The sequence below is a fragment of the Gavialis gangeticus genome, unplaced genomic scaffold (genome assembly GCF_001723915.1).
Source record: "Gavialis gangeticus isolate Ggan-Ray unplaced genomic scaffold, GavGan_comp1, whole genome shotgun sequence".
Taxonomy (NCBI): domain Eukaryota; kingdom Metazoa; phylum Chordata; order Crocodylia; family Gavialidae; genus Gavialis; species Gavialis gangeticus.
This window is the reverse complement of record NW_017728991.1, coordinates 2,585,476-2,593,971: the sequence shown is the minus strand read 5'-3', so window position 1 is coordinate 2,593,971 and position 8,496 is coordinate 2,585,476. Positions and strand designations below refer to the sequence as shown.

The 8,496-nt window shown below is 52.7% G+C and overlaps 2 long non-coding RNA genes across 2 annotated transcripts in view; one reads left to right on the top strand and one right to left on the bottom strand.

Annotated features, from left to right (window-relative positions):
* Positions 1-618, top strand: part of LOC109296636 — a 6,308-nt gene extending 5,690 nt beyond the window's left edge. The window contains exon 2 of the long non-coding RNA XR_002097009.1: positions 4-618. This is a non-coding gene — a long non-coding RNA (uncharacterized LOC109296636). The remainder of the gene's footprint in view (positions 1-3) is intronic.
* LOC109296642 overlaps positions 44-8,496 on the bottom strand; it is an 86,234-nt gene continuing 77,781 nt past the window's right edge. Inside the window, exon 2 of the long non-coding RNA XR_002097012.1 lies at positions 44-1,083. This is a non-coding gene — a long non-coding RNA (uncharacterized LOC109296642). The remainder of the gene's footprint in view (positions 1,084-8,496) is intronic.

The window sequence follows — 8,496 nt, the reverse complement described above, 5'->3', positions numbered from 1 at the left end:
GAGGTCTCCAAGATAAGGCAGATGGAAAAGACCAGGGATGAACAAGGCAGGAAATGGGTTTATTAAGAAGCGTTTCTGTGGGTAAGGCCATCACTGTCACCTTGATGTCCCTGCAGCTGTGGTTGTGCGTCCAAGGCATTGCTTCACCTGGCCACACACCAAGCTTCATATATTCTCCAAATGGAGCAGCACCTATAGAAACGCAGTGGATCCTCCTGGGATCGATGGCCTCTCCTGCCTTCAACTGGGCTTGAAGCACCGAAGCATCTGGGACCTCCAACAGCTGTTCACCTCGCAGCATCAGACTCGCGAGACCACGTCACCAAACTGTTCGAACCCCAGTCTGATCTTCATGGCTCACGCCTGTCCCTCTGCTCCGCAAAAAAGAAAAGAAAGAAAAAAAAAAAAATCGCCCAGCTTTGCTTTTATTTTATTATTCCCACTACAAGAGGCTGCAGTGTGTGAGCAACATGCTTTCCTCGCTTGGTCAAACCATCCACACTTCCAGGACTGAGACTCGAAGACATAGGAAAAAATTCCACTGCCGCCTCCATGGAAACAGGAAAACACTTGGCCCTTTAGAGAGCAGGATAATAACAATAATAATTAAAAAAAAAAAGCTACTGCATGACCCCAAACCACTTAGCTATTTGCCCCAAAGCATCCGGCCTGAAAGTCACCCGGCCAAAAGGAGAATTTCCAAGTCTAAAGGCCCATCAGTGAGTGCCTCCGGGGCGGCTAATTCAGTCCCACTGAGCCCTGTGTGGGAATCCACAGGGTGAAGTTGGAGCCAGGAGACAACGGAGGAAAGAAAAAATTCCTGGCAAAGCAGGGCACATAAATCAGTCATGGCCCCATGGACGGGCTACAAGTCTTCCCGTGGCAGAAGCAGGCAGCGAGATCGCCTCGCGGCCTCAAATCCACTTTGATTTCTGGAGGAGCTCCTTTCCCTGCAGCTCCTGCATCCTCATTGGTCTTGCTCAGCCCTCCGAAGGCTTTCCCAGCATGCCAGGCACGGCCTATGCCCCCGTGGCCGCTCTGGGTCTCCCGTTTCCATCCCAGGCTGCTCCCTCATCGTGGCACCTGCAGGCAAAAACAAGGTGTTAACACTGATCATTGAACCATTAATTGCACCAAAGGAAAAGCTGTGTCTTTTCGGTACTAAGTTGAACCTCAGCTGCAGCTCAGAGACCAACACAAAGCATGGCGTTGGAGAGACCAGCAGAAGTCCCTGCAAAGTTTGGGACCCAGTGCTGCAAGGTGGAAGAGGGAGGGGTTGTGTGCAAGTTGGGCTGAATTCAGAGGAGGTCAAGGGCTCTCAGTACCTCTAATGGGAGGCTCAGCACCTTGCAAATGGGGCCCTGGGTAAGTCCCAAGCAAAGTCCAGGAGTCACCCCCCTCGCCAAGCCCTCCTCTCCCTGGAAGGAGGCAGCGGGTACCTTCAGACACCAAGTCGTGCTATTCTGAGCTGGTCAGAGTGACCAGTTGTGGAGGAGCGAGTGGCAGAGCTAGCACAGGGCATGAGGAGGTTTGGAGAGCTGCCAGGTGACAGCTTAGGGAGAAAAACCTGGTGCTTTTGAGGCTGGAAGCTCTTTGCAACAGGGACTGTCACTATTCGAAAGCACAGAACCAAGCACACAAGGGGCTCCAATGTGGCTGGCACAAAAACCGTTGCAATGAACAGCAAGAATCAAACTAAACATCCCCAAACTGCACTGGTTGGGCTCCACGTGCCTCCCTTCCCTCCACACCGCCCTTCAGCCTTGCTCATTAAGACCACCAGCTCTTCATGGATGCAACCCCATCTTCCAATACATCTGCACAGCTGGCCACAATTCTCACCAGAAACCTTAGGCCTTGTTGCAATGCAAGCAAACGCCAATGCAGCACCAGATGGCTGGTTCTGGGGACTTGGCACATCAGCAGCAGTTGTGCAAGGTTTCCCACACCCCACGCAGGCAACGCACCCCGTCCTGACCACACACGGGGGGGAGAAAGGAGCTCAGCCCTTTGCATCCCTCCAGCGGAGGTGACATCATTAAGGGACCTGCCAGCAAAGACGGACTTCTCCGCACTAGGAATCGGGCTGAAGTCGACTAGCTCATTTCAAGCAGGCTGCCAAACAGCTGGCGGTCGATAATGACTTACGGTCCCATACTGAGCCAGCCAACACAAGGGGCTATAAGTCAAAAGACCAGAGAGGAGAGTGGGCTGAAATCGTCCACGAAGAAAGCAGTGGTACTTGGCTCGAGAGAGAGAGAGAGTGGAGAAATGACAGCTGTTCCTAGCCGAGGCCTCCATCCTTGTCTTCACGTGAGATTAAGGCACCAATTCTGTCATCTGAACCTCTGCTGAACGGAGCGGATCTGGACTGAGCGTGCTGGAGGGTTAGCGAATGCCTCGCGCAGCTGGGAGCCGGCGACAGGAAGAAATCAAAATGCCATTTCTACATGATAAAGGGCCGTGATGGGACACACAGGAGGATGGAGCATTTCATGCTAGTTTTCAGTATTTATATTGATTATACATTTTACATATATCATACACAGACATGAATGTGCACACACACACACAAGCAGACATAGACATATATAAACAGATCTTTTCTTACAAGAAACTCCAAGCAATGTACAAGTTCCTGATTAAGCATCCCTAAAAAAGCCCCTGGGAAATCTGGTGATCTCCATATTCTGCAAAGGGAAGAACTGAGGCACCTTTAGGATAAAGGCAAAAACAAGTCTCGGCAGACTCAGCTCCACGTTAGGGAATAATGCCTCTGTGGCTGAGGCCTGAAGGGGCCCAGGTGTCCTGACTGATCACCCTATACCTTCAAGAGTGGAGAAACCTGCCTGTCTTGCACCAAAGCTAATTTCCACCAATGCAAAATTGCATTTCCATCGCCTGTATCCTCAGCTGAGACTGGGAGGACCCTACAGCTGCTGGGGGGTGCGGGGGGGAGGGGGTTGGCTTTGATTTCTCAAAGCTGCCGTGGGTGTTGAGCGAGGAGAAGGAGAACAGCGAGGTGGCAAGTGCTGGGCAGCACAGGAATGAGCCCTCCCCATTGCAAAAAAAGCTCTCCCCCGCGGACGGGAGCAACAGCAGCATTTTGGAGGCTAACTTGCTGAAGGCATCCAACCTTCATCCAGAACACACCCAACCTCCTTTTGGCTTTTGGAGGCTTTTTCCTTGCTTTGGGGGAATCCGATTGTTCTCCAATTCTGGTTTTGTGACAATAAAATGAATCAAAGCATTTGATCATGAGCAGATATCCTAGAGTACACCCTGCTCGGCTTCCCTGTCCTGCTCTGATGGCAGCTGGCAGCGTAGGGAAGGAGAGGAAGAGGTCTACGGTCACAACTCATACACCATACGGCACCATTCGCACCTCTGCTCACTTTCTGCCTGCATCCTGGTCCCCTGAAACATGAGCAGTGTCGAACTGTAAGTAGACGGTAGGTGGTTTGCCCGCACATTGGGCACAGGAGTCTGGGAGTGAGGGAAAAAAAGAGCACAGCTCCCAGACATCTGCAAAACCCCGTGCAGGAGTCTCCCTAGCTCTTGCAAATGTGCTAAAAAATAAAACCCTTTAAGAGCTTCCAGATGTTCTGCTGATGTTGTGGTGTTACCCAGCTCAACCCCCCCAGGGCCAATACGCAGCCTCCCGACTGCCTGGATGAAATAGCAGCAGCCAAGGAGAGCGGCAGGGGGGAGTGGAAGAGGTCAAAAATCCCTTCTCCTCCTTTCCCCCGGACCTCAGCCTGTTAACCCACGCGCTGCTGGGCAACATGTGCAGTGCGGTCAGAAAGCCGTCCCACCCCTCCTCCCCACCTGCAGCTCCAAGCACATCCTCATCTTGCAGGAGTTGCGCACATGTGCAGCGAGGCCTGTGCGGCAGAGCTCCCGAAGGCCTTTGGGACCTCCACACAACAATGCAAGTAGAGGAAGGAGAGCTGCTGCCTCACATACAGGGCCCTGCCGGCGTATTGGGCCGCATCTACGGTGTGCTCTGACGATGCTTTCTGCCTGGGCTCTCTCTGAAACCACGTCCACAAGGGAACAGAACAAGTGACAGGGCCTATTACCACAGCTAATGAGCACAAATGCAATTGAAAAGGCAGCTCAGCCACAGCAGTGCAGTGTGCCGGCGAGCACTGCTGCGGCAAGCGTGCCGTGTACAAGTGGCCTGGAGGGTGGAGTGGATGCCAGAGTCGTTTGCGCGGCAGGCCTGGGCTCTGCCCTCGATGTTATCAGAGGCTTTCCGACCCAGTCTATGCCCTTGCATTAAAGACAACTGGCAGTGGAGCGTGACCAAGACAGGAACAACAGATCGGACCAGACGACTGGAACAGACTAGCACGGGATACAACAGGTAATCAGGATCGAGATGCCTCGGCAGAGATGTAAAGATTGCAGATAACACCAACCCCTGCAATGACAAACCCAAAACGATAGCAGATGTCACCACCAAATCCGGAAGATGCTGTTTGCATTTAACACACACCTTCTTCCACTGCCAGATTAAATCGCCCTCAAGCAGCTTAGAAGGAAAATGGACATTTTGGTCGTAATACCTTGCCCTCTCCTATCGGAAAAGAGAGCAGAGCAAACTACACCCACATTAGGATTGAGGCACCAGAAACGGACCTTTTTGAACGCTGGTTTTGCAGACAGACACACTCACGGCACACTGGGCTCAGGCTTCTTTACTCAAGGCGGGACAAGGTAAAACGCACTTCTTTTGAAGTCCACCCCCCTGAAGCTGGCTGCACAGTTGGCAGCAATCAGACCTCCATAAAACACTGATATCGCAGCTATGTGCGCAGGCTCTGATGTGTTATCTCCCCCTCGTGGGGCGTGGCAGGGGTCACTGCATGCGGCGCACTTGAAAAACACATTCCCGCAGGGGATCAAAGGGACTTCCTGCAGTGCCTGGCATGAGTTCCCGAACGCGGCGCTGCCACAGAGGAACACCTGGGCTTTTATCATCGTGCCCGGGGGGGCTGCAGATCCACGCAAGTCATGCAGGGCTGCGAAGCGTTGCATGCGAGTCCCAGCCGCAGAGGCACAAGTTCCTGGAAGAGCCACGACAGCACCGGCCGCTCGAGGGGGTGATTGCAAGATATCGCTTATCTTAGGTGTTTCTATGGCCCCGTGCCTCATCGTGGCTAATATATTTATCTACCTCCCTGACACTCTGACAAGATAGAGAAGTGCTATAATCCCCATGGTACAGATAGCCCTTTTAGGCCTCTATTTCCTGGCCAAGGGATGGCACAGAAAGTCAGCAGCGTGGCATGGAAAACGAGCCCAAGCTTCTCATGCCCCAGGAAGCATCGTAGGTGTTGCAGCATCCTACCTCCTCAATCGCCTAGATGATCCCTCAGCGCATCAGTGACCACCACACTGGATGTGATGGGAGAGGTGTCCATCACGCTTCACTTCTGGGACTTAGGGCTGTCTGCAGGAGGCATCTTGCTAAGCAGGAGATGCCGCTATCTGGCATCTCAACCATGTCTCATCAACCTCTGAGGGGCTCCAGCAGGCAAAGAAGGGTTGAGAGCACCAATGCTAATGGTGAATGCTGCAGGGGCTGGAGCTGCCTAATGCTAAGCCTGATCCAGAGATTGAGCCCCGTCCTTGAGAGGGGCCAGGAACTCACAAGGCTTCACAGATTGCCATTCCTCTCCTTGCATGGTCAGGGCAGGAGACCTGGCCAAGTACCAGTCAGGACAGCTTCCATCTATTAGCTAGAAAATCCTCCTGGAGTTGCAAGGGGAGATGTTATTCTTCACCAGTGCCCCCAAAAGCTGCAGGCTATTCTGGGGCTACTGTGGCCCTGCCCTCTGCTCCCCCTCCCAGCCCAAGCTGGGCTGGTGGGAGAGGGGTCCTTAGCTACACAAGTGTCCAGAAGCTGTAGGGAGGGTAAAGCCAGGCATTGCCTACTCCTCCGAATGGAGGAACCACTCAGTTGCTTAAGACCTGCATCCTTCCCATACCAGAAGGCCGAGCAATTCGCCTGCGAGGGCCACCCAGGCAGTGAGTCAATGAGGCCTCGAGGCTCCTCTTGGCTGAGAGACCTTTCTGCTGCAACCGCTACACCACACAGCCTCCCTGGGGACGTGGGGGAGTGAGAAGAAAGAGTCCTGGGTCTCTAGAGCTCCGGGAAGCTGGACGGCGCACAAGGGCACCGGCTGCAGATGAGCGTTTCCAGCACAGGACAAAGCCTGGGTCCAGAGCAAACAGAAGGGGAGGCAATAATCATCTAACAACAATAATGATAATAGGATGTGCATTTAGATCTGTTTGCTCAAGATCTTGTTTCCTGCCATCTCCCCGCCCCCATCCTCGCTGCTTCCTCCCCAGTGCATCTTTCCAAGCACCGACCAGACTTTTAGCTACTTCCAGTGTTTTTCATTCAGAACCATTTCCGAGGACAGGAATACATCGTGGCCAGGGGCATGCACGGGCAGCAAAAAACACGCAACAAAACAGGAAAGCAAACCAACAGGCAAGGGAGCCTCAGGGCTTCAGCAGCTCCCCGCCTGCTCAGAAATGCCTAACCACCCCTTACCTAGCAGGTCTTGCATCCACACACCTGACCTGACCCCTGCATCATGCTGGGAAACTCTTTGCCTCTGAAATGCTGACCTACAAAAATGCAACTAAAGGGTCAGCTCCTAATGCGACTTGTAAAACAAAAGGACCTAGAGCCACCATTGACAAACAGGACCTTTTTGTGCCAGGGGCTGTACGTATATGCAACGAGAAAGAAGCCAGATGAGACAGAAGAACAGAAGCCCTGAAAGATTAAATGATTGGACCAGGGACGCACGGGCGCCTGAGCCCGTGCATTTGCCCTGAAAACCACAAGTCCCAGTCCAAAGCATTTACCCCAAAAACCATTCTCCTGCTCCTGAGTCAACAACAAGGAATAATGTCTCCAGTGCTGGAAGGGGGGGTGAGAAAGCACCACCCACAGTCTTTGCCCTAGCTGAAGATCTGCCTTGCAGGCCCATTTAGGGTAAAGAAATGAACCCATGACACCACCTCATCACCTATCCCTCAGCTTGAAAAACTGCCTGGTTTTCTGCTGTGGTGCAGACTTTCTGGGGGTTGAGGGACACGGGCACTATCCTGGGGAGGAAAGAGGGGACAGAGCTATTTTTGATTCATTGCTGATTCAGGCTGAGGGAGGTACAAGAGGAGATGGCTGCTTCTTCCTACGACAGACACTGGTGCACTGCGAGTCCTAAAATGATTCGTAGCCTTGGGAAGGGCATGCTCCATCATGAACACGCATAATGACCAGAGTGCTCTTCAGCAAGCCAAGGATCAGGTTGTAAAATAAAAATCAGCAAGGCCAGGGAATTTCAAACCATAAATCCTCGCCTGTCAGTGCACTATATCCTCCTCTGCTTAGGCCAGTCTAGCTAGCTGCAGCCTCTGGAGAGACGGTTTCACAGTCTAGCAGACCACCCTGTTGGACATGAGTACATCCTCCTCGCCGGCCTGGGAACAGCCATACCAGATCAGAGTACAGATGCCTGATTGCAGCTGAGCGGAGGATGGGGCAGCCAAAGAGAGGATACATCCTTTCGGCTTCATGCTCCTTCAGTGCTCATGCAGGACTCCTCTTCTCTGTTGCCCCTTGTCTCCTCAATCCTGTACCCAGCAGTGCCACGATCGGCGATCCGTCGAGGGTTCATCCTGCCCCCAACAGCGGATGGCATCACATGCCCCGCAGGAAAAGTATAAACCCAAGAGGAAAGGATGAACTTTCTGATCATAAGGATGCTCAAGCACTAGAACAAGCTACCTAGGGAGGTGGTGGGATCCCCACTCCTGGACATATTCAAAAGCAGATTATTGGCTGGGGTGATTTAGTCTTGAGCAGGGGCCAAACTAGATCACTCATGAGGTCCCTTCCAGCCCTACTTGCCTATGAACTCCCATCATGGCATTTGTCTTTGGTGAAAAGTTAACTAGAGTTATAACTTGAGTGTTGGCCCTAACTCGAGTCCCAGCCACAAATGAAAGCCCTTACCACTGGTGTGGCTAAAAATTGCTCGGCCTCTCAGGGACAATACGCTCAGATTCACACAACCCATCAGGCTGCCGGCCTACTCACTGCAATAGGGGAAAAGGCTAGCAACACCCGGGGGCCTCCAATGCACCCCGCAATCCCTCCCACTCTGCGTGCCCCGAAACAAGCCAGTTCGCCCATCGCTCCGTGGGGAAGATCTCACAGGACATCAGCCACGCCAAGGTTATTTCACAGGCTGGCCACGCTTGCTTGAGCTAGGCTAACTAACGAGTGTAAACTGTCGGTCAAAAAAAAAAAAAATCAAATATGCACACCCTCATTAATTCAGCCTTTCTTTTTAATAACATGCTGCACCTGAAGCAGTGCAACGACCGTGCAAGAACAGAGAGGTGATCATGCAAAGCCGTCCACGCGGGATATCGGGGTAGGAACGCGCTATCACTGGAGGGACA